We start from the raw sequence: 25,171 nt of genomic DNA, 5'->3' as shown, positions 1-25,171 counted from the left end.
TCTGTCACTACCATGGCTGAAGTCTCTGCCTGCCATGTCTCTGTCACTACCATGGCTGAAGTCTCTGCCTGCCATGTCTCTGTCACTACCATGGCTGAAGTCTCTGCCTGCCCTGTCTCTGTCACTACCATGGCTGAAGTCTCTGCCTGCCCTGTCTCTGTCACTACCATGGCTGAAGTCTCTGCCTGCCCTGTCTCTGTCACTACCATGGCTGAAGTCTCTGCCTGCCCTGTCTCTGTCACTACCATGGCTGAAGTCTCTGCCTGCCATGTCTCTGTCACTACCATGGCTGAAGTCTCTGCCTGCCCTGTCTCTGTCACTACCATGGCTGAAGTCTCTGCCTGCCCTGTCTCTGTCACTACCATGGCTGAAGTCTCTGCCTGCCCTGTCTCTGTCACTACCATGGCTGAAGTCTCTGCCTGCCATGTCTCTGTCACTACCATGGCTGAAGTCTCTGCCTGCCATGTCTCTGTCACTACCATGGCTGAAGTCTCTGCCTGCCCTGTCTCTGTCACTACCATGGCTGAAGTCTCTGCCTGCCCTGTCTCTGTCACTACCATGGCTGAAGTCTCTGCCTGCCCTGTCTCTGTCACTACCATGGCTGAAGTCTCTGCCTGCCATGTCTCTGTCACTACCATGGCTGAAGTCTCTGCCTGCCATGTCTCTGTCACTACCATGGCTGAAGTCTCTGCCTGCCCTGTCTCTGTCACTACCATGGCTGAAGTCTCTGCCTGCCATGTCTCTGTCACTACCATGGCTGAAGTCTCTGCCTGCCCTGTCTCTGTCACTACCATGGCTGAAGTCTCTGCCTGCCCTGTCTCTGTCACTACCATGGCTGAAGTCTCTGCCTGCCCTGTCTCTGTCACTACCATGGCTGAAGTCTCTGCCTGCCATGTCTCTGTCACTACCATGGCTGAAGTCTCTGCCTGCCCTGTCTCTGTCACTACCATGGCTGAAGTCTCTGCCTGCCATGTCTCTGTCACTACCATGGCTGAAGTCTCTGCCTGCCCTGTCTCTGTCACTACCATGGCTGAGGTCTCTGCCTGCCCTGTCTCTGTCACTACCATGGCTGAGGTCTCTGCCTGCCCTGTCTCTGTCACTACCATGGCTGAGGTCTCTGCCTGCCCTGTCTCTGTCACTACCATGGCTGAGGTCTCTGCCTGCCCTGTCTCTGTCACTACCATGGCTGAAGTCTCTGCCTGCCCTGTCTCTGTCACTACCATGGCTGAAGTCTCTGCCTGCCATGTCTCTGTCACTACCATGGCTGAAGTCTCTGCCTGCCATGTCTCTGTCACTACCATGGCTGAAGTCTCTGCCTGCCCTGTCTCTGTCACTACCATGGCTGAAGTCTCTGCCTGCCCTGTCTCTGTCACTACCATGGCTGAAGTCTCTGCCTGCCATGTCTCTGTCACTACCATGGCTGAAGTCTCTGCCTGCCCTGTCTCTGTCACTACCATGGCTGAGGTCTCTGCCTGCCCTGTCTCTGTCACTACCATGGCTGAGGTCTCTGCCTGCCCTGTCTCTGTCACTACCATGGCTGAGGTCTCTGCCTGCCCTGTCTCTGTCACTACCATGGCTGAGGTCTCTGCCTGCCCTGTCTCTGTCACTACCATGGCTGAAGTCTCTGCCTGCCCTGTCTCTGTCACTACCATGGCTGAAGTCTCTGCCTGCCATGTCTCTGTCACTACCATGGCTGAAGTCTCTGCCTGCCATGTCTCTGTCACTACCATGGCTGAAGTCTCTGCCTGCCCTGTCTCTGTCACTACCATGGCTGAAGTCTCTGCCTGCCATGTCTCTGTCACTACCATGGCTGAAGTCTCTGCCTGCCCTGTCTCTGTCACTACCATGGCTGAAGTCTCTGCCTGCCATGTCTCTGTCACTACCATGGCTGAAGTCTCTGCCTGCCCTGTCTCTGTCACTACCATGGCTGAAGTCTCTGCCTGCCCTGTCTCTGTCACTACCATGGCTGAAGTCTCTGCCTGCCCTGTCTCTGTCACTACCATGGCTGAAGTCTCTGCCTGCCCTGTCTCTGTCACTACCATGGCTGAAGTCTCTGCCTGCCCTGTCTCTGTCACTACCATGGCTGAAGTCTCTGCCTGCCCTGTCTCTGTCACTACCATGGCTGAAGTCTCTGCCTGCCCTGTCTCTGTCACTACCATGGCTGAAGTCTCTGCCTGCCCTGTCTCTGTCACTACCATGGCTGAAGTCTCTGCCTGCCATGTCTCTGTCACTACCATGGCTGAAGTCTCTGCCTGCCATGTCTCTGTCACTACCATGGCTGAAGTCTCTGCCTGCCATGTCTCTGTCACTACCATGGCTGAAGTCTCTGCCTGCCATGTCTCTGTCACTACCATGGCTGAAGTCTCTGCCTGCCCTGTCTCTGTCACTACCATGGCTGAAGTCTCTGCCTGCCCTGTCTCTGTCACTACCATGGCTGAAGTCTCTGCCTGCCCTGTCTCTGTCACTACCATGGCTGAAGTCTCTGCCTGCCCTGTCTCTGTCACTACCATGGCTGAAGTCTCTGCCTGCCATGTCTCTGTCACTACCATGGCTGAAGTCTCTGCCTGCCCTGTCTCTGTCACTACCATGGCTGAAGTCTCTGCCTGCCCTGTCTCTGTCACTACCATGGCTGAAGTCTCTGCCTGCCATGTCTCTGTCACTACCATGGCTGAAGTCTCTGCCTGCCATGTCTCTGTCACTACCATGGCTGAAGTCTCTGCCTGCCATGTCTCTGTCACTACCATGGCTGAAGTCTCTGCCTGCCCTGTCTCTGTCACTACCATGGCTGAAGTCTCTGCCTGCCCTGTCTCTGTCACTACCATGGCTGAAGTCTCTGCCTGCCCTGTCTCTGTCACTACCATGGCTGAAGTCTCTGCCTGCCATGTCTCTGTCACTACCATGGCTGAAGTCTCTGCCTGCCATGTCTCTGTCACTACCATGGCTGAAGTCTCTGCCTGCCCTGTCTCTGTCACTACCATGGCTGAAGTCTCTGCCTGCCATGTCTCTGTCACTACCATGGCTGAAGTCTCTGCCTGCCCTGTCTCTGTCACTACCATGGCTGAAGTCTCTGCCTGCCCTGTCTCTGTCACTACCATGGCTGAAGTCTCTGCCTGCCCTGTCTCTGTCACTACCATGGCTGAAGTCTCTGCCTGCCATGTCTCTGTCACTACCATGGCTGAAGTCTCTGCCTGCCCTGTCTCTGTCACTACCATGGCTGAAGTCTCTGCCTGCCATGTCTCTGTCACTACCATGGCTGAAGTCTCTGCCTGCCCTGTCTCTGTCACTACCATGGCTGAGGTCTCTGCCTGCCCTGTCTCTGTCACTACCATGGCTGAGGTCTCTGCCTGCCCTGTCTCTGTCACTACCATGGCTGAGGTCTCTGCCTGCCCTGTCTCTGTCACTACCATGGCTGAGGTCTCTGCCTGCCCTGTCTCTGTCACTACCATGGCTGAAGTCTCTGCCTGCCCTGTCTCTGTCACTACCATGGCTGAAGTCTCTGCCTGCCATGTCTCTGTCACTACCATGGCTGAAGTCTCTGCCTGCCATGTCTCTGTCACTACCATGGCTGAAGTCTCTGCCTGCCCTGTCTCTGTCACTACCATGGCTGAAGTCTCTGCCTGCCATGTCTCTGTCACTACCATGGCTGAAGTCTCTGCCTGCCCTGTCTCTGTCACTACCATGGCTGAAGTCTCTGCCTGCCATGTCTCTGTCACTACCATGGCTGAAGTCTCTGCCTGCCCTGTCTCTGTCACTACCATGGCTGAAGTCTCTGCCTGCCCTGTCTCTGTCACTACCATGGCTGAAGTCTCTGCCTGCCCTGTCTCTGTCACTACCATGGCTGAAGTCTCTGCCTGCCCTGTCTCTGTCACTACCATGGCTGAAGTCTCTGCCTGCCCTGTCTCTGTCACTACCATGGCTGAAGTCTCTGCCTGCCCTGTCTCTGTCACTACCATGGCTGAAGTCTCTGCCTGCCCTGTCTCTGTCACTACCATGGCTGAAGTGCTTTAGCAGCGGTTTACAGTTCAGCCACAAACAACACAAACACTCCCTAAGGGCGCTGTGTCCTCTTGAGACTCATCCTAAGTGTTCTGTTTTAGAGTTGACCTGTAAGAGACCTCAGTAAAGGAATAACATGGCATCTTGTTAATGTGTTGGCACAGTTCAGGACCAGCAATAATACTTCTTATTTAGCAGATGCTTTCAGTTTTATCCAATGTTACTTTTAGTTAAGACAGCTATTGAAAGAACAACAACAACTGCAAGAAGGAAACAACCAATAAAGACTAGATCAAGTATTGACACAATGTTCTTTGTCAGAAATGGCAGGTTTGCGAAGCAATTCAAGCACTTAGACTACACCACACACAGGTGTTCAAGGGTGTTGTTGCCATTCACTAGAGAAGGACATGGTAATGGGTTAGGAAATATCATTTGTGAGAAGGCTGTGTTACTCCATACAAAATGGACAATGGCTCCTTTCCTGTCTCTGTGTGTTAGTGCTGAGCTATTAACCGACATTGACCGACGGCAGTTCAATTATTTCAATTCTATTTCGTTTTTTTTTTTTTTGTGAGCCCAATGCGACATTTCTCTAGAGGGATATCAATTCCTTCACGAGAGAAATCAAGAACTATGTTGGACACTGGGTGCAAGGGAGTTGTAGTTTTCAGTAAGCAAAAATTCAACCTAGTTTGGAGCAGAAACGTGGTAATTAGCTACAATGACCATTGCGCCTGCTTTTTCCCACTCTGACATAGAAGGATCAGAGAAGAGACGGCGAAGTGAGAGGTTTCACTCACTCCAAAATCTGTACAAAATAAGCCCAGTTCATTTCCATGGCTTATTTTGGACCTAAGCTTGTCGCCTGTCTTCCTGCCTTTTGGACAACGACTCTCATTGTTAGGGCGGAGACATGAGCCATCTCGTCATTATATACAGATCTCTGGACGGATACACTTTTACGCCTGAAAGAGGAATGTACACAACACAATGACGAGAGTGGGATATAGACAGTTTGTGATAAGTTAGCCTTATCTACTTTAAAGAACTAGTAAAATGATTTTGTCAGACAGCTCTGAAGCGTACTTTAGCTAGGCAGGTTAGCTAAATAAATAAAATAAAATGTTATTGGTCGCATACACATATTTAGCAGATGTTATTGCATACACATATTTAGCAAATGTTATTGCATACACATATTTAGCAGATGTTATTGCAGGTGTAGTGAAATGCTTGTGTTCCTAGCTCTAGCAGTGCAGTAATATTGAACAATACACACAAATCTAAAAGTAAAAAAATGTAATTAAGAAATATAGAAATATTATGATGAGCAATATCGGAGTCCGAAGTATAAATATATGCACTGAACAAAAATATAAACGCAACATGTAAAGTGTTGCTCCCATGTTTCATGAGCTGAAATGAAAGATCCCAGCTCAAAAAGCTGATTTCTCTCAAATTTTGTGCACAATTTTGTTTACATCCCAGTTACTGAGCATTTCTCGTTTACCAAGATAATCTATCCACCTGACAGGTGTGACATGATCATTACACAGGTGCACCTTGTGCTGGGGACAATAAAAGGCCACTCTAGAATGTGCCGTTTTGTCACGTTTTGAGGGAGCGTGCAATTGGCGTGCTGACTGCAGGTATGTCCACCAGAGCGTTTGCCAGGCAATTGAATGTTCATTTCTCTACCATAAGCCACCTCCAACTTAATTTGAGAGATTTTGGCAGTATGTCCAACCGGCCTCACTATCACAGACCACGTGTATGGAGTCGTGTGGGGGCGAGCGGTTTGCTGATGTCAACGTTGTGGACAGAGTGCCCCATGGTGGCGGTGGGGTGATGGTATCGGCAGGCATAAGCTACGGACATTGAACACAATTGTATTTTATAGATGGTAATTTGAATGCACAGAAATACCATGCCGACATCCTGAAGCCCATTGTGAGGCCCATTCTTTAAAAATGTTTGGTATCTGTGACCAACAGATGCATATCTGTATTCCCAGTCATGTGAAATCCATAGATTAGGGCCTACTAAATGTATTTCAAATAACTGATTTCCAAATATGAACTGTAACTTAAATTGTTCCATGTTGTGTTTATATTTTTGTTTGTTATATATGTGATGGACAGTATGTATCGACATTATGGACAGGATACGGATTGAAAATTTGGTATATTAGTATGACTAAAGACAGTACAGTATGGGGAGCACATAGATAACGTTAGATGGTCTGGCTGACTGGCTGATACTGCCTGGGCAGAGATAGGATGATGACTTTAAGGAATTAAAAATAAAGTCATCAGATAAAAACTAAGTAATATTCACAACTCAAATATTTTATTATTTCATATTCATTTCCTATTTTTTGTATTGATTTCTACTCAATGTAGTAGATCTGACAGAGACAATGGAATATTTTCAATGTTTTCGGCAATGGAATGTTAATTATTTTTGGCTTTAGAAGGTCCGTTAAAAAGCTCTAAAATCATTGTAATGTCATTATTTCATAATGCATTTAATGTAAAAAAATACTACTTTGAAAATGAAATCGACAACCGTGATTACTTAAAAAAAAGAATCGAACCGAAACCAAACCGACCCCAAAAAGCACTAATCGCTCAGCACTGCTACAGTATGTATGACAGAGCATGGTGTTCACATGCCATAAGCCACAAATTGTGGGTCAGTATATAGGAATGAGTGGTACATTAGAGTTCTAGGTCACTGATAGAGTCCAAGTGAAGCCTTGACTCGTGTTTAGGTGATCAGCAGGGAACTGACCTAACAATGTCCTCTCCCTTGAATTCCAAGCTACAAGACACTCTTGAGCAGATAGAGGTAAGTAGGAGCTTTTCTCTTTGTTCTTATTTTTCATTTGAAAAATAGTGGAAATCCACCCTACCTTCAGTATTTTTATGCTTTATTGAGACCGTAATGAAAAGGTGGGAGAGGCTGAGCGATGAGAAGAGGCCACAAGGATTGAACCCTGGTCTCCGGTGAGGAGGCATCCATGTGCTTATTGCTGAATGTGTTACCTATTCCATCACGGCTCTTTATACATTGGAGCTTTTCTTACTCTTTCTATTGATTGAGTACACTACGATTTGTCACACATCTCAAAGGTTGTTTGATACTAAGCATATTAAATATTCCATGTCATTTTCTTAAAGCCTACATCTAAAAAGAGAGAAAAAGTGTTTTGTCTTGAAATTTTGAGTTGTTATTTTTCAGTTCTCCCTGCTACATATTGACATATTCAAAAAGCCATTACTGCTAGAATGGTGTTCATAGTTAATATTATCCATTTAATTAAAGCCATATTTTAATAATTATGTCTAGAGAATGGTATTCAATGCAATTTTCCAACATCCATGCTTAGGGAGGTTCATTACCAGGGGTCCATGTGTATGTATGACGCACACACGCCGACACATAGCTTGACTGTGTGAGTAAATGCACTCCTCTGAGAGCTCATGGTCACACACACACACACACAGCGAGAGTGACACCGTCCCTGCTGTGAGCAGTGTCTTGGTCTCGACATTGATCTGTTGGATAGATGTAATTTGGAAGTCTTGCATGGAGCTCCCCCTGGTAGCTTTAGCTCCGTGAAGCCTCAAAACATTTTTCTCATCATGCTCTCTAATCCTGCTTTCTCTACCGTACATCAGACTCCTTTCTCAACCCGGGCCTCTATGGAAATGCAATGTAGCCAGCCATCTGAATAAAGCACATTCACCAATCATATTTTACCATTAGCACCACCCTCTTTTCAGTCTGTCATAGTTACTGTAATATAGATCCGTTCATGTACATATATAAACCCAGCAAAAAAATAAACGGCCCTTTTTCAGGACCCTGTCTTTCAAAGATAATTCGTAAAAATTCAAATAACTTCACAGATCTTCATTGTAAAGGGTTTAAACACTGTTTCTCATGCGGTTCAATGAACCATGAACATGCACCTGTGGAACGGTCGTTAAGACACTAACAGCTTACAGTCGGTAGGCAATTAAGGTCACAGTTATGAAAACTTAGGACACTAAAGAGGCCTTTCTGCTGACTCTGAAAAACACCAAAAGAAAGATGCCCATGGTCCCTGCTCATCTGCGTGAACATGTCATAGGCATGCTGCAAGGAGGCATGAGGACTGCAGATGTGGCCAGGCAAATAAATTGCAATGTCTGTACTGTGAGACGCCAAAGACAGCGCTACAGGGAGACAGGACGGACAGCTGATCGTCCTCTCAGTGGCAGACCACATGTAACAACACCTGTACTGGATCGGTACATCCGAACATCACACCTGCGGGACAGATATAGGATGGCAACAACTGGCCGAGTTACACCAGGAACGCACAATCCCTTCATCAGTGCTCAGACTGTCCGCAATAGGCTGACAGAGGCTGGACTGAGGGTTTGTAGGCCTGTTGTAAGGCAGGCCTCACCAGACATCACCGGCAACAACTTTGCCTATGGGCACAAACCCCATGTCGCTGGACCAGACAGGACTGGCAAGAAGTGCTTTTCACTGACGAATCGCGATTTTGTCTCACCAGTGGTGATGGTCAGATTTGTGTTTATTGTCGAAGGAATGAGCGTTACACTGAGGCCTGAACTCTGGAGCGGGATCGATTTGGAGGTGGAGGGTCTGTCATGGTCTGGAGCGGTGTGTCACAGTATCATCGGACTGAGCTTGTTGTCATTGCAGGCAATCTCAACTCTGTGCGTTACAGGTAAGACATCCTCCTCCCTCATGTGGTACCCTTCGTGCAGGCTCATCCTGACATGACCCTCCAGCATGACAATGCCACCAGCCATACTGCTCATTCTGTGCGTGATTTCCTGCAAGACAGGAATGTCAGTGTTCTGCCATGACCAGCGAAGTGCCCGGATCTCAATCCCATTGAGCACGTTCCCCCCAGAAATGTCCAGGAACTTGCAGTTGCCTTAGTGGAAGAGTGAGGTAACATCTCACAGCAAGAACTGGCAAATTTGGTGCAGTCCATGAAGAGGAGTAGCGCTGCAGTACTTAATGCCGCTGGTGGCCACACCAGATACTGACTGTTATTTTTTTATTTATTTTTTATTTAAATTTTTTAAATTTCTCCCCTTTCCCCCCAATTTTTTCGTGGTATCCAATCGCTAGTAATTACTATCTTGTCTCATCGCTACAACTCCCGTACGGGCTCGGGAGAGACGAAGGTCGAAAGCCATGCGTCCTCCGAAGCACAACCCAACCAAGCCGCACTGCTTCTTTAACACAGCGCGCCTCCAACCCGGAAGCCAGCCGCACCAATGTGTCGGAGGAAACACCGTGCATCTGGCCCCCTTGGTTATTGCGCACTGCGCCCGGCCCGTCACAGGAGTCGCTGGAGCGCGATGAGACAAGGATATCCCTACCGGCCAAACCCTCCCTAACCCGGACGACGCTAGCCCAATTGTGCGTCGCCCCACGGACCTCCCGGTCGCGGCCGGCTGCGACAGAGCCTGGGCGCGAACCCAGAGACTCTGGTGGCGCAGTTAGCACTGCGATGCAGTGCACTAGACCACTGCGCCACCCGGGAGGCCTGACTGTTACTTTTGATTTTGACACCCCCCCCTCTCCCCTTTTGTTCAGGGACACATTATTCCATTTCTGTTAATCACATGTCTGTGGAACTTGTTCAGTTTATGTCTCAGTTGTTCAATCTTGTTATGTTCATACAAATGTTTACACATGTTAAGTTTGCTGAAAATAAATGCAGTTAGCAGTGAGAGGGCGTTTCTTTTTTTGCTGAGTTTATATTCATAATTAGAAATTATTTGCTATTCGGAAAAAAGTAAAATCTACAGTATTTTCATATATCAACGTACATTGAACATACTGTACTGTAATTTATAAAATGAGTAGAATGTACAGTATTTTGGTTTCTCAAATGAACCTTCCGTAGTGTTATATTACTTTATAATATACTTTCTCTACTTTCCATTGTTAGACAGAAGTACATTAACTACATTTTCTGCCGTAAATAAAATGTTGTCTTCTTCATCCTTCGACCCGACCTGTCTCCCTGTATTTATCTCAGCCAGCAGCTCTGTTTAACATCAATGGTGGGGCTCCTTTGACCTTGGGGGAGGCTGAGTGCGTATTCCCCCTGGTTCTCCCTTGCTCTCTGTGACTGACATGTAGCTATGTCCCAAATGCCAGCCAATTCCTTATATAATGCACTACTTTTGAACAGAGCTATATGGGTCCTGGTCAAAAGTAGTATACTATATAGGGAATAGTATACACTTTGGGACACTGGCTTAAAGACAGCAGCTTCAGCCCTCCGCTATGGCAGCTGTTGCTAATTGTCTTGGCCCTAGGAGTTGATTCATGTCCAAATCCCTGGTCTTAACACTTCGAATCCCTCTCTCCTCCATCCCTCCCTCCCTTCCTTTCCTCCTTTACCCACCCAACAGGAGCAGCTGGATGTGGCCCTGTCCAAAACCTGCAAGCACTTTGACGTCTCCCACTACACCAGAGTTCAGCTAGCGTACACCGTCCTGGGAAAGAGCCAGGTGAGAGATCCATCCTCTGTCAACAGATATCTGCCCTGACGGCTTCTGTCCTCATAATTTTGTCTTCCATTCCCCACTTTCTCTCCCCCTCTTCCGTCTATATTGTTCTCCCTCCCCGACTCCCCTTTTTTCCGACTACGTTTCTCTCTCTTTCTCTCTCTTGCTCTCTCTCTCCCTCTACCCGTCCAGTGGTGGAAAAGTACCCAATTGTTATACTTGAGTAAAAGTAAAGATACCTTAACTGAATGACTCAAGTAAAAGTGAAAGTCACCCAGTAAAATACTACTTGAGTAAAATTCTAAAAGTATTTGGTTTTAAATATACTTAAGTATCAAAAGTAAATGTAATCGTGAAAATATACTGAAGTATCAAAGTAAAAGTATAAATAATTTCAAATTCCTTTTATTAAGTAAACCAGACGGCACCATTTTCTTGTTTTTTACATTTACGGATAACCAGGGGAACACTCCAAAACTCAGACGTAATTTACAAACAAAGAATTTGTGTTTAGTGAGTCCACCAGATCAGAGGCAGTAGGGATGACCAGGCATGTTCTCTTGATAAGTGTGTGAATTGGACCATTTTCCTGTCCTGCTAAGCATTCAAAATGTAACGAGTACTTTTGGGTGTCAGGGAAAATGTATGGAGTAAAAAGTACATTATTTTCTTTAGGAATGTAGTGAAGTAAAAGTAGTCAAAAATGTCAATAGTAAAGTGCAGATAGCCCAAAAAATGACTTAAGTAGTACTTCAAAGTATTTGTACTTAAGTACTTTACAGCACTGCCTGTCTCCCTTACTTCTCTCTCTGTTGATGTGTGGTGATTCATTTCTGAGTCACCCCCCTTTCCTCTGTATTGTACTCCCTGTTTCTCTCTCCTCTATCCCTCTCTCTCCTCTATCCCTCTCTCTCTCTCTGTCTCTCTGTCCGTCTCTGTCTCTCTCTCTCTCTCTCTGTGTGTGGATCAGGAGTGATGAGTCATACCTGGGTTAATATTATTCTCCCCATGCTGAGGGAAGTGTCTTGTAGTTTTTACACTGTCTCCTCTCCCCACTACCAACACAGAATCACAGATCTATAATCCCTAGTAAAGCTTTTCCATTATCACCAGTAAAGCTCCCCACCCCACCCAACTGTCTGTGAGATGGTATATTTGTTTTATATGCTTTATTCAGGGGACTGTCCGTGTCTGAACTAAATGCTTTGTTCAGGGGACTGTCAGTGTCTGGACTAAATGCTTTGTTCAGGGGACCGTTAGTGTCTGGACTAAATGCTTTGTTCAGGGGACTGTCAGTGTCTTGACTAAAAGCTTTATTCAGGGGACTGTCAGTGTCTGGACTAAATGCTTTGTTCAGGGGACTATCAGTGTCTGGACTAAATACTTTGTTCAGGGGACTGTCAGTGTCTGGACTAAAAGCTTTATTCAGGGGACTGTCAGTGTCTGGACTAAATGCTTTGTTCAGGGGACTGTCAGTGTCTGGACTAATTTCTTTGTTCAGGGGACCGTTAGTGTCTGGACTAAATGCTTTGTTCAGGGGACTGTCAGTGTCTGAACTAAATGCTTTGTTCAGGGGACTGTCAGTGTCTGGACTAAATGCTTTGTTCAGGGGACCGTTAGTGTCTGGCCTAAATGCTTTGTTCAGGGGACTCAGTGTCTGGCCTAAATGCTTTGTTCAGGGAACGCGGTGTCTGGCCTAAATGCTTTGTTCAGGGGACTCAGTGTCTGGACTAAATGCTTTGTTCAGGGGACTGTCAGTGTCTGGACTAAATGCTTTGTTCAGGGGACTGTCAGTGTCTGGACTAAATGCTTTGTTCAGGGGACCGTTAGTGTCTGGACTAAATGCTTTGTTCAGGGGACTGTCAGTGTCTTGACTAAAAGCTTTATTCAGGGGACTGTCAGTGTCTGGACTAAATGCTTTGTTCAGGGGACTGTCAGTGTCTGGACTAAATACTTTGTTCAGGGGACTGTCAGTGTCTGGACTAAAAGCTTTATTCAGGGGACTGTCAGTGTCTGGACTAAATGCTTTGTTCAGGGGACTGTCAGTGTCTGGACTAATTGCTTTGTTCAGGGGACCGTTAGTGTCTGGACTAAATGCTTTGTTCAGGGGACTGTCAGTGTCTGAACTAAATGCTTTGTTCAGGGGACTGTCAGTGTCTGGACTAAATGCTTTGTTCAGGGGACCGTTAGTGTCTGGCCTAAATGCTTTGTTCAGGGGACTCAGTGTCTGGCCTAAATGCTTTGTTCAGGGAACGCGGTGTCTGGCCTAAATGCTTTGTTCAGGGGACTCAGTGTCTGGACTAAATGCTTTGTTCAGGGGACTCAGTGTCTGGACTAAATGCTTTGTTCAGGGGACTGCCAGTGTCTGGACTAAATGCACAGCAGGAAATGCAATCTTGTAGTGTATTCAAGGTTTTAAGTATTCTAACGTTTGTCATTTTGATTTGCCGTAACAAAAAATGTATCAACCGCTACAAAAATGAAATATAATCCACATAATAATTTGACATGTCTTGTTGCTGCGGGACACTTTTCTGTGTGTGTGTCAGTCTGACTCAGTAACTGTGTGAAGGATGAAGTGAAGACCACCACGCAGTGCTCTCTGGATCGGCCTGCCTTCCTGGGAGACAGATAGAAACTCTGGGAAAGAATTCCTGTTGGCCAATCAAATATTTACCAACTCATCAAAACAATACACTGTATAATGATGGTGATGAATGAAAGAGATTAGTTAGAGAAGCCATAAAGAGATTGTCTACCAATTCCCATTCACGGAGCTACTCACGTGGAAAACAAAAACATACTGACGTGATGATTAGTGTCTCTGTATGATTGACAGCCCTCAGCCATGAGGCAAGAGTGGCCCTTAGCATCAGAGACTGCGTCATCTGCAGATCATCAGCTTTTTAGAGTAGGCTATCCACAATCACAATGGTTGTACTCTCCATAATGATAAACACCTTCTTCAAAGTCAGGGCAGTGATACTGAGTAGTGAGAATAGTGCCGGCTCTGAAACTCAAGGACCTATTGTTGGCCTGGCTCAAGGCCCTTTCACGCTTTGTGTGGGTGATTGCACGTACTTTTGTATTTTGTGTCCCGCTCCCTTATCTATGCACACAGAACATTGGTGACTTTAGGGCTTCAAAGCTGAAAGGGTCTCATCATAGCGAGGCCGTGTTCAGTTTGATATAAATAAATGTTCCTTCGGGTGAACAAGCAGCTCTCTGCTCCTCTCCGTGTGGCTCAGCCTTGTGTGCCGCCATTAGCTTAATGAGTCCAGGGTACGCATCCCAAATGACACCCTATTCCCTATATAGGGCAAATGTGCTCTCGTCAAAAGTAGTGCACTATATAGGGAATAGGGTGCCATTTGGGACACCGCTCAGCAATACTGTTTACACCTTGTCTTTACGAGTATTTTTGTTTGCATGTCTTTACTTGTATTATTCCATTTGTCTAATGGACTCATCTGTCGGGTGCCTGGTACATTCAGAAGTACTTGTTAGCGAGCGGTTGTGTTTCCATGGTTTCGTCCCAAATGCACACTATTCACTATATAGTGCACTTCTTTTGAACAGAGTATAGGGCTCTGGTCAAGAGGAGTGTGCTATGTAGTGAATAGGCGGTATTTGGGGAACAACCCATGCAGTTCTTAATCACTTAGAACTGCCTCCAGTTCAGCGGTAAAGACGCCGTCAACCTGCTGATTGGCCAATCTACAGATGCAGAACATTCCTCTCTGTGCTATTGTGTTGACGTTGATTAATGATCAGACACAGACGGAAAAATAAAGCTCTTTATTTAGCACAGTATTTCAAGGAAAATAAGGGCCAGATTTGTCTCTTGGGTTGGTTTAGTTTTTTGATAAAGGGCCGAGGAGCAAACATTGAATGAATCTGTAGTCTGGGCTACATCTCAGATGGAACCCTTTGACTGTGCTGGTGTTCATGCCATGTCACAACACTATCCGTCCCCCGTAATAATCTGTTTCACTGTGCCTCTCTCCATAGACGGCCATGGACCAAGTCCACATGCACTTCACCCAGGCCATCCACAACACTGTGTTCCAGGTGGTTCTGGGATACGTGGAGCTCTGCGTAGGCACACCGACACCAAGTTCCAGAAGATGCAGTACAGGGACCTCTGGACGGTAAGGATGCTAGCTAGCTACCTTCTCCTATCATCTTACTGTAGCAAGGCCAACCAAGACCGTACCTAGGATTTGTGTTTTCTTAGCACGGCCAACCAAGACCTTACCTAGGATTTGTGTCTTCTTAGCAAGGCCAACCAAGACCGTACCTAGAATTTGTGTCTTCTTAGCACGGCCAACCAAGACCTTACCTAGGATTTGTGTCTTCTTAGCACGGCCAACCAAGACCGTACCTAGAATTTGTGTCTTAGCACGGCCAACCAAGACCTTACCTAGGATTTGTGTCTTCTTAGCAAGGCCAACCAAGACCGTACCTAGAATTTGTGTCTTAGCACGGCCAACCAAGACCTTACCTAGAATTTGTGTCTTCTTAGCACGGCCAACCAAGACCTTACCTAGGATTTGTGTCTTCTTAGCAAGGCCAACCAAGACCGTACCTAGAATTTGTGTCTTCTTAGCACGGCCAACCAAGACCTTACCTAGGATTTGTGTCTTCTTAGCACGGCCAACCAAGACCGTACCTAGAATTTGTGTCTTCTTAGCACGGCCAACCAAGACCTTACCTAGGATTTGTGTCTTAGCACGGCCAACCAAGACCTTACCTAGGATTTGTGTCTTCTTAGCACGGCCAACCTTACCTAGGATTTGTGTCTTCTTAGCACAACCAACCTTACCTAGGATTTGTCTTTTTAGCACGGCCAACCAAGACCTTACCTAGGATTTGTGTCTTCTTAGCATGGCCAACCAAGACCTTACATAGGATTTGTGTTTTCTTAGCAAGGCCAACCAAGACCGTACCTAGAATTTGTGTCTTCTTAGCATGGCCAACCAAGACCTTACCTACGATTTGTGTCTTCTTAGCACGGCCAACCTTACCTAGGATTTGTGTCTTCTTAGCACGGCCAACCAAGACCTTACCTAGGATTTGTGTCTTCTTAGCACGTCCAACCAAGACCTTACCTAGGGTTTACGTGTTATGTTATGTGCACGGCCAGGTTTTTTTTTATCACCATTGTGACTACCTGGCCTGGTAAAACTTTGGGTCCTGGTATCAGGCTATGATTGGGGCCAGAGTTTTTCCTGGTCAGGTCCCATTACCACAAAGAAAGGATTTCCTTGTTTGAAGTTCAGGTGACCAAGGAAAAACATCAGCCTCTATTACGTAATATCTAGGTGACGATTTAATACTGTATCTTTCATAAGCTATTGGTCTGGTGCAGTAAACAAACATAGCGTCAATCTGTGGTGGAGTACAGCCTTGGACAGACTTGGAGAAGATCTTATAAGCTTGGCTAAATGCCCACTAAGGGAATTACCATATATTGTGTTGTTTATTAAAGAGCTAAAATAAAGAATTTAGGTCACACCAGTAGAAATCCCTGCTACTCCGTTGACTTGATAAACACTCAGACACACGACTCCCCGAGTGCTCATATTGTACTCTAACCAAGCAGGAAATGTCCCTCCTCTGAGAGAGAGGGGGATGGAGAGAATGAGACAGACACATTCATTTTCTCAGTCCGTAGAGAGGCGTTCTCAATCATAGACCTTTTTTATGAGATAAATAATCGTATTTAAGTGGACGAGGAATGGGCTCTTTTGAAAAGCAGCTGCTGCGTAGTGGTGGTCTTATTTGACCAAATGCGCTCTCTCGCTCGCTCGCTCTCTCTCTCTGCCCAGAGCTTTGGTTGGGTCCAGACACCCAAATCACATTTGCATGCTCATATAAAGCGCCTGCAATCAGCAGGGCCATGCATCACAATCCTACCGAGTGAGTTGTCTTTTCTTCCTGAGCCTTTAATTACCTTGCTGACAGCTGAGCGGGGGAATCAAACACCGTCACTCCCCCCTGTGTTGTTGTTTCTACCTTGACCACTAGATGGCGGAGCAGCTGTATGAGATCTGGGACTCCTATGGGGAGAAGCACCAGAAATGTAGTTTGGAGGCTTAATCAAGACAGGTTGAAGGACTAGGGCATCTTCTTGACTCTGTGCTTTAGAGCCTGGATTTATTAAAGGTGTTTCTGAGGATGGGAAGATCACAATATCAGTCCTTTCCGTGGCAGAAAACTAGTTCTGCTTCTAGTTCAATATTCTTAAACTATCCTCAAGTCTTAAACTGTCCTCAAGTCTTAAACTATCCTCAAGTCTTAAACTATCCTCAAATCTACAAGGAGCACAGTGCATAGTTTAAGTTTGCCTCACCAAGTACTGAAGCAGAGCTTCTAGATTTAAGTAGAAATGACTTTCACTCTCCCTCCTCACCGGGTGGGTTAGGGAGAGGGATTCATTCTGTTAATTATTGGTACCTGTGGCATCTAAATGTTTGGGGATTCTGTATAGGGAGGGGGAGAAGTTGTATTATTAGCTAAGGGGGAAGCTAGAAGGGGATTGAGTAACGAAGGCTTCGCCACATGCTGAAAAGGCATTGAGCTGTAACAGGCCGCTGAGGCATTGAGCTGTAACAGGCCGCTGAGGCATTGAGCTGTAACAGGCCGCTGAGGCATTGAGCTGTAACAGGCCGCTGAGGCATTGAGCTGTAACAGGCCGCTGAGGCATTGAGCTGTAACAGGCCGCTGAGGCATTGAGCTGTAACAGGCCGCTGAGGCATTGAGCTGTAACAGGCCGCTGAGGCATTGAGCTGTAACAGGCCGCTGAGGCATTGAGCTGTAACAGGCGGCTGAGGCATTGAGCTGTAACAGGCCGCTGAGGCATTGAGCTGTAACAGGCCGCTGAGGCATTGAGCTGTAACAGGCCGCTGAGGCATTGAGCTGTAACAGGCCGCTGAGGCATTGAGCTGTAACAGGCCGCTGAGGCATTGAGCTGTAACAGGCGGCTGAGGCATTGAGCTGTAACAGGCGGCTGAGGCATTGAGCTGTAACAGGCGGCTGAGGCATTGAGCTGTAACAGGCGGCTGAGGCATTGAGCTGTAACAGGCGGCTGAGGCATTGAGCTGTAACAGGCGGCTGAGGCATTGAGCTGTAACAGGCCATTGAGCTGTAACAGGCGGCTGAGCCATTGAGCTGTAACAGACCGCTGAGCCATTGAGCTGTAACAGGCCGCTGAGCCATTGAGCTGTAACAGGCCGCTGAGCCATTGAGCTGTAACAGGCCGCTGAGCCATTCAGCTGTAACAGGCCGCTGAGCCATTGAGCTGTAACAGGCCACTGAGGCATTGAGCTGTTCTGACAACAAGACATGTCCTTGTTTCACACCGTAAGATGCGAAAGAAAGGGCCGTGCCTATCACCTTTAGATGTCACTCCATGTCCCCAATTTGCCTGTCTGACACTGACTAGCCAGTCCAGTCTGAAATTGGATGCAGAGAGCTAGCTGTACAGTGTTCTAATTATGGACGGCAAAATGTTTACTTCTCTTTAACGTATGCGCTGTCAGTTTGCAGCGTCGCCTGGGCGATTTCTGCGACGCCCCGACTCGTCCTCCCTTACTTTGGATTGATGGGGCGTGTCATGTTAGCATTGGGCTGCACGATGGATTGGCCTCCAAATAGGTAGAGCTATGCGCTAGCTAGCCTCGCATATGTTTATCACTGTGAAGCTCGAACCTGAAAAAGACAAAGATTGTGGACAGGCTGTTCCTTTGATGACACATGAGACTAGATCGGGTGCTCTTTCTCTCCACGGCTCCACACTCAGTGACTGGCAACAGGTTTTAAGGAAGATAACATCTTTGTTATTACTTTGGCACCAGTTCCACTGGAAACTAAACAGAACTATTCTCTCTTTGTTTCTTTAAGAACAGGGGAGGATGGAGGAAAGCTGCTTTGTGAGAAATGTTTTGGTGCTTTAATCTGCTGAGCGTCTATACGGATGTGTGGGGAATGAGATAAATGTGTAGTACCTACACCGACCTGGGAAAGGCAGAAATACGCAACAAAGCGTCTTGGAATAAGTCTTGATACTTCGACATTTCAGAAGAGAGAGAAGTTGCTTGGGGATTTAGGGACACTCTCTTGTCTACCACTCACTCCCTCGAGTCCCTCCCCTGAAGGGTACATCATAAAATATAGACAGGATAGTATGTAAATTGCACTCTCTACTGTCCTGAACTTTTCAATGAGTCGTTGAAATTAAAATTCAAGGGAAACGCAGAAAGGTCAAATCATATTGTGAATCATTATTGGTCCCCTTCCCTACTTCAGCCATCTTTCTTTCTCGCTCATTCTTTCTTTCTCTCTGTCTGTCTGTCTGTCTGTCTGTCTGTCTGTCTGTCTGTCTCTCTGTCTCTGTCTGTCTCTGTCTGTCTGTAGTGTCTGTCTGTAGTGTCTGTCTGTCTGTCTGTCTGTCTTCCTTCCCCCCTCTCCTGGACTCCCTGGCTGTGTCACAAATGGCACCCTATTCACCTGCACTATGGTAATAGATGAAGATGTACAGATTACAGGCTTAGGCCTGGCTCGTAGTCAATGTTCCAATTCATCCCAAAGGTGTTTGATAGGGTTGAGGTCAGGGCTCTGTGCAGGCCAGTCAAGTTCTTCCACACTGATCTTGGCAAACCAATTCTGTATGGATCTCGCTTTGTGCCTGGGGGCATTGTCATGCTGAAACTGGAAAGGGCCTTCACCAAACTGTTGCCACAAAGTTGGAAGCACAGAATCATCTAGAATGTCATTGTATGCTGTAGCGTGAACATTTTGTTTCACTGGAACTAAGGGGCCTAGCCCGAACCATGAAAAACAGCCCCAGACCATTATTCCTCCTCCACCAAACTTTACAGTTGCCACAATGCATTGGGGCAGGTAGCGTTCTCCTGGCATCCTCCAATCCCAGATTTTTCCATTGGACTGCCAGATGATGAAGCGTCCACTGCTCCAGAGTCCAATGGCGGTGAGCTTTACACCACTCCAGCAGACGCTGGTCGGAAATGGAAACCCATTTCATGAAGCTCCCGACAAACAGTTATTGTGCTGACGTTGTTTCCAGAGGCAGTTTGGAACTTGGTAGTCAGTGTTGCAACTGAAGCCAGATGCTTTTACGCTCTATGCACTTTAGCACTCGGCGGTCCCATTCTGTGAACTTGTGTGGCCTACCACTTCGTGGCTGAGCCGTTGTTGCTCCTAGACGTTTTCACTTCACAATAACAGCACTTACAGTTGACCGGGGCAGCTCTAGCAGGGCAGACATTTGACTGACTGACTTGTTGGAAAGGTGGCATCCTATGACGGTGCCACGTTGAAAGTCACTGAGCTCTTCAGTAAGGCCATTCTGCTGTCAATGTTTGTCTATGGAGATTGCATGGCTGTGCTCGATTTTATACACCTGTCATCAAGAGGTTTGGCTGAAATAGCCGAATCCACTAATTTGAAGGGGTGTCCACATACTGTTGGTGATGTAGTGTACCTTCGGAGTTGAAAGGGTATCTTACGTTATGATAATGGGGTTTGATAAGGATCATCTCTTTTTCAAAACTATATTTTTGAAAGATTTTTTATTGAACAGGTAATGGGGAAATATATAGAGAGAGGATCACAGTGGGGAAAGAGAGAGAATGGAGACAGAGAGAGAGAGGATGACAATGGAGGCAGATAGAGAGGATGACCGTGGGGAAAGAGAGAGAGAGGATGACAGTAGAGACAGATAGAGAGAGAGGATGACAGTGGAGTCAGATAGAGAGAGGATGACAGTGGAGTCAGATAGAGAGAGCGGATGACAGTGGTGAAAGAGCGAGAGAGGATGACAGTGGTGACAGATAGAGAGAGATGATCACAGTGGTGACAGATAGAGAGGGAGGATCACAGTGGGGACAAATGGAGAGGGAGGATGATCGTGGGGACAGATGGAGAGGGAGGATGCAGTGGGGACAGATGGAGAGGGAGGATGATCGTGGGGACAGATGGAGAGGGAGGATGCAGTGAGGACAGATGGAGGGAGGATGCAGTGGGGACAGATGGAGAGGGAGGATGCAGTGGGGACAGATGGAGGGAGGATGATCGTGGGGACAGATGGAGGGAGGATGATCGTGGGGACAGATGGAGGGAGGATGATCGTGGGGACAGATGGAGAGGGAGGATGCAGTGGGGACAGATGGAGAGGGAGGATGCAGTGGGGACAGATGGAGAGGGAGAATGCAGTGGGGACAGATGGAGAGAGGATGCAGTGGGGACAGATGGAGAGGGAGGATGCAGTGGGGACAGATGGAGGGAGGATGCAGTGGGGACAGATGGAGAGGGAGGATGCAGTGGGAACAGATGGAGACGGAGGATGCAGTGTGGACAGATGGAGAGGGAGAATGCAGTGGGGACAGATGGAGGGAGGATGCAGTGGGGACAGATGGAGAGGGAGGATGCAGTGGGAACAGATGGAGACGGAGGATGCAGTGGGGACAGATGGAGAGGGAGGATGCGGTGGGGACAGATGGAGAGGGAGGATCCAGTGGGAACAGATGGAGAGGGAGGATGCAGTGGGGACAGATGGAGAGGGAGGATGTAGCGGGGACAGATGGAGAGGGAGGATGCAGTGGAGACAGATGGAGAGGGAGGATGCAGTGGGGACAGATGGAGGGAGGATGCAGTGGGGACAGATGGAGGGAGGATGCAGTGGGGACAGATGGAGAGGGAGGATGACCGCGGGGACAGATGGAGAGGGAGGATGACCGCGGGGACAGATGGAGAGGGAGGATGCAGTGGGGACAGATGGAGAGGGAGGATGCAGTGGGGACAGATGGAGGAAGGATGCAGTGGGGACAGATGGAGAGGAAGGATGACAGTGGGAACAGATGGAGAGGGAGGATGCAGTGGGGACAGATGGAGAGGGAGGATGACAGTGGGGACAGATGGAGAGGGAGGATGACTGCGGGGACAGATGGAAAGGGAGGATGACCGCGGGGACAGATGGAGAGGGAGGATACAGTGGGGACAGATGGAGAGGGAGGATGCAGTGGGGACAGATGGAGGGAGGATGCAGTGGGGACAGATAGAGAGGAAGGATGACAGTGGGAACAGCTGGAGAGGGAGGATGCAGTGGGGACAGATGGAGAGGGAGGATGACAGTGGGGACAGATGGAGGCAGGATGACAGTGGGGACAGATGGAGGGAGGATGCAGTGGGGACAGATGGAGAGGGAGGATGCAGTGGGGACAGATGGAGAGGGAGGATGCAGTGGGGACAGATGGAGAGGGAGGATGCAGTGGGGACAGATGGAGGCAGGATGCAGTGGGGACAGATGGAGAGGGAGGATGCAGTGGGGACAGATGGAGGGAGGATGACAGTGAACACAGATGGAGAGGGAGGATGACAGTGGGAACAGATGGAGAGGCAGGATGCAGTGGGGACAGATGGAGAGGGAGGATGCAGTGTGGACAGATGGAGGGAGGATGACAGTGAGGACAGATGGAGAGGGAGGATGACAGTGGGAACAGATGGAGAGGGAGGATGACAGTGGGAACAGATGGAGAGGGAGAATGCAGTGGGAACAGATGGAGAGGGAGGATGCAGTGGGGACAGATGGAGAGGGAGGATGCAGTGGGGACAGATGGAGAGGGAGGATGCGGTGGGGACAGATGGAGAGGGAGGATCCAGTGGGAACAGATGGAGAGGGAGGATGCAGTGGGGACAGATGGAGAGGGAGGATGCAGTGGGGACAGATGGAGAGGGAGGATGAACGCGGGGACAGATGGAGAGGGAGGATGCAGTGGGGTCAGATGGAGAGGGAGGATGCAGTGGGGACAGATGGAGGGAGGATGCAGTGGGGACAGATGGAGGGAGGATGCATTGGGGACAGATGGAGAGGGAGGATGACCGCGGGGACAGATGGAGAGGGAGGATGACCGCGGGGACAGATGGAGAGGGAGGATGCAGTGGGGACAGATGGAGAGGGAGGATGCAGTGGGGACAGATGGAGGGAGGATGCAGTGGGGACAGATGGAGAGGAAGGATGACAGTGGGAACAGATGGAGAGGGAGGATGCAGTGGGGACAGATGGAGAGGGAGGATGACAGTGGGGACAGATGGAGAGGGAGGATGACCGCGGGGACAGATGGAGAGGGAGGATGACTGCAGGGACAGATGGAGAGGGAAGATGCAGTGGGGACAGATGGAGGGAGGATGCAGTGGGGACAGATGGAGAGGAAGGATGACAGTGGGAACAGATGGAGAGGGAGGATGCAGTGGGGACAGATGGAGAGGGAGGATGACAGTGGGGACAGATGGAGAGGGAGGATGACAGTGGGGACAGATGTAGGGAGGATGCAGTGGGGACAGATGGAGAGGGAGGATGCAGTGGGGACAGATGGAGAGGGAGGATGCAGTGGGGACAGATGGAGAGGGAGGATGCAGTGGGGGCAGATGGAGGCAGGATGCAGTGGGGACAGGTGGAGAGGGAGGATGCAGTGGGGACAGATGGAGGGAGGATGACAGTGGGAACAGATGGAGAGGGAGGATGCAGTGTGGACAGATGGAGGGAGGATGACAGTGAGGACAGATGGAGAGGGAGGATGACAGTGGGAACAGATGGAGAGGGAGGATGACAGTGGGAACAGATGGAGAGGGAGAATGCAGTGGGAACAGATGGAGAGGGAGGATGCAGTGGGGACAGATGGAGAGGGAGGATGCAGTGGGGACAGATGGAGAGGGAGGATGCAGTGGGGACAGATGGAGAGGGAGGATGTAGTGGGGACAGATGGTGGGAGGATGCAGTGGGGACAGATGGAGGGAGGATGCAGTGGGGACAGATGGAGAGGGAGGATGCAGTGGGGACAGATGGAGAGGGAGGATGCAGTGGGGACAGATGGAGGGAGGATGCAGTGGGGACAGATAGAGAGGAAGGATGACAGTGGGAACAGATGGAGAGGGAGGATGCAGTGGGGACAGATGGAGAGGGAGGATGACAGTGGGGACAGATGGAGGCAGGATGACAGTGGGGACAGATGGAGGGAGGATGCAGTGGGGACAGATGGAGAGGGAGGATGCGTGGGGACAGATGGAGAGGGAGGATGCAGTGGGGACAGATGGAGAGGGAGGATGCAGTGGGGACAGATGGAGGCAGGATGCAGTGGGGACAGATGGAGAGGGAGGATGCAGTGGGGACAGATGGAGAGGGAGGATGCAGTGGGGACAGATGGAGGGAGGATGACCGCGGTGACAGTTAGAGAGAGAGGATGACCGCGGGGACAGTTAGAGAGAGAGGATGACCGTGGGGACAGATAGAGAGAGAGGATGACAGTGGGGACAGATGGAGGGGTTGTGTGAAAGGGCAGTAGGCTGGATTTAAATCTATACCTGTATTATCTCTAGACCAGCCATGCCATATAATGATAATATCTTCTTGATTACATCAACATTCTATCATTTCAAGGTTCACTCACTGATTACAATCAGTATCTCGATTGTGTAACAGTATGTTCATTCTGACAGGACACGGTGCGAGTTAATTAAATGGTCCATTGTTCATGTGAAGGACTGTGAAACCCTTAGTGGAGGTGAACCTTCCATGGCCTTACAGCATTCAGATCAGCTTTCAAATGAGGCAACACAACATTATCAGCTCTCTGTCTGTTTCTCTTTCTCCTCTGTCTTTCTCTCTCCTCTGTCTCTTTCTCCTCTGTCTTTCTCTCCTCTGTCTTTCTCTCTCCTCTGTCTCTTTCTCCTCTGTCTTTCTCTCCTCTGTCTTTCTCTCTCCTCTGTCGCTTTCTCCTCTGTCTTTCTCTCCTCTGTCTTTCTCTCTCCCCTGTCTCTTTCTCCTCTGTCTTTCTCTCCTCTATCTCTCTCTCCTCTCTCTCTCTCTCTCTCTCTCCTCTGTCGCTCTCTCTCTCCTCTCTCTCTCTCTTTCTCCTCTGTCTTTCTCTCTCCTCTGTCTCTCTCTCTCTCTCTCTCCTCTGTCTCTTTCTCCTCTGTCTTTCTCTCTCCTCTGTCTTTCTCTCCTCTGTCTTTCTCTCTCCCCTGTCTCTTTCTCCTCTGTCTTTCTCTCCTCTATCTCTCTCTCTCCTCTATCTCTCTCTTTCTCCTTTGTCTCTCTCTCTCTCTCCTCTCTCTCTTTCTCCTCTGTCTTTCTCTCTCCTCTGTCTCTCTCTCTCTCCTCTCTCTCTCTCTCCTCTATCTCTCTCTCTCCTCTGTCTCTCTCTCTCTCCTCTGTCTCTCTCTCTCTCCTCTGTCTCTCTCGCTCTCACAGTTCAATTCAAAGGGCTTTATTGGCATGGTTGCCAAAGCATGTAAAACAGATAATCATAGAAGTTTCAAAATAATAGAAACATTTCACATGTTATATTAAGCTATGTACAGTGTTGTAACTATGTGCAAATAGTTTAAGTACAACAGGGAAAATGAACATGGGTTGTATTTACAATGGTGTTTGTTCTTCACTGGTTGCCCTTTTCTTGTGGCAACAAATCTTGCTGCTGTGATGGCACACTGTGGTATTTCACCCAGTGGATATGGGAGTTTATCAACATTGGATTTGTTTTCAAATTCATTGTGGGTCTGTGTAATTTGAGGGAAATATGTGTCTCTAATATGGTCAT

The 25,171-nt window shown here is 48.3% G+C and overlaps 1 pseudogene; it reads left to right on the top strand.

Annotated features, from left to right (window-relative positions):
• Positions 1-25,171, top strand: part of LOC129820191 (syndetin-like) — a 331,482-nt pseudogene that overhangs the window by 83,114 nt on the left and 223,197 nt on the right.

The sequence above is a fragment of the Salvelinus fontinalis genome, chromosome 22 (genome assembly GCF_029448725.1).
Source record: "Salvelinus fontinalis isolate EN_2023a chromosome 22, ASM2944872v1, whole genome shotgun sequence".
In the NCBI taxonomy this organism is placed as follows: domain Eukaryota; kingdom Metazoa; phylum Chordata; class Actinopteri; order Salmoniformes; family Salmonidae; genus Salvelinus; species Salvelinus fontinalis.
The sequence above is the reverse complement of the archived record's forward strand: the minus strand, read 5'-3'. Positions and strand labels throughout refer to the sequence as shown.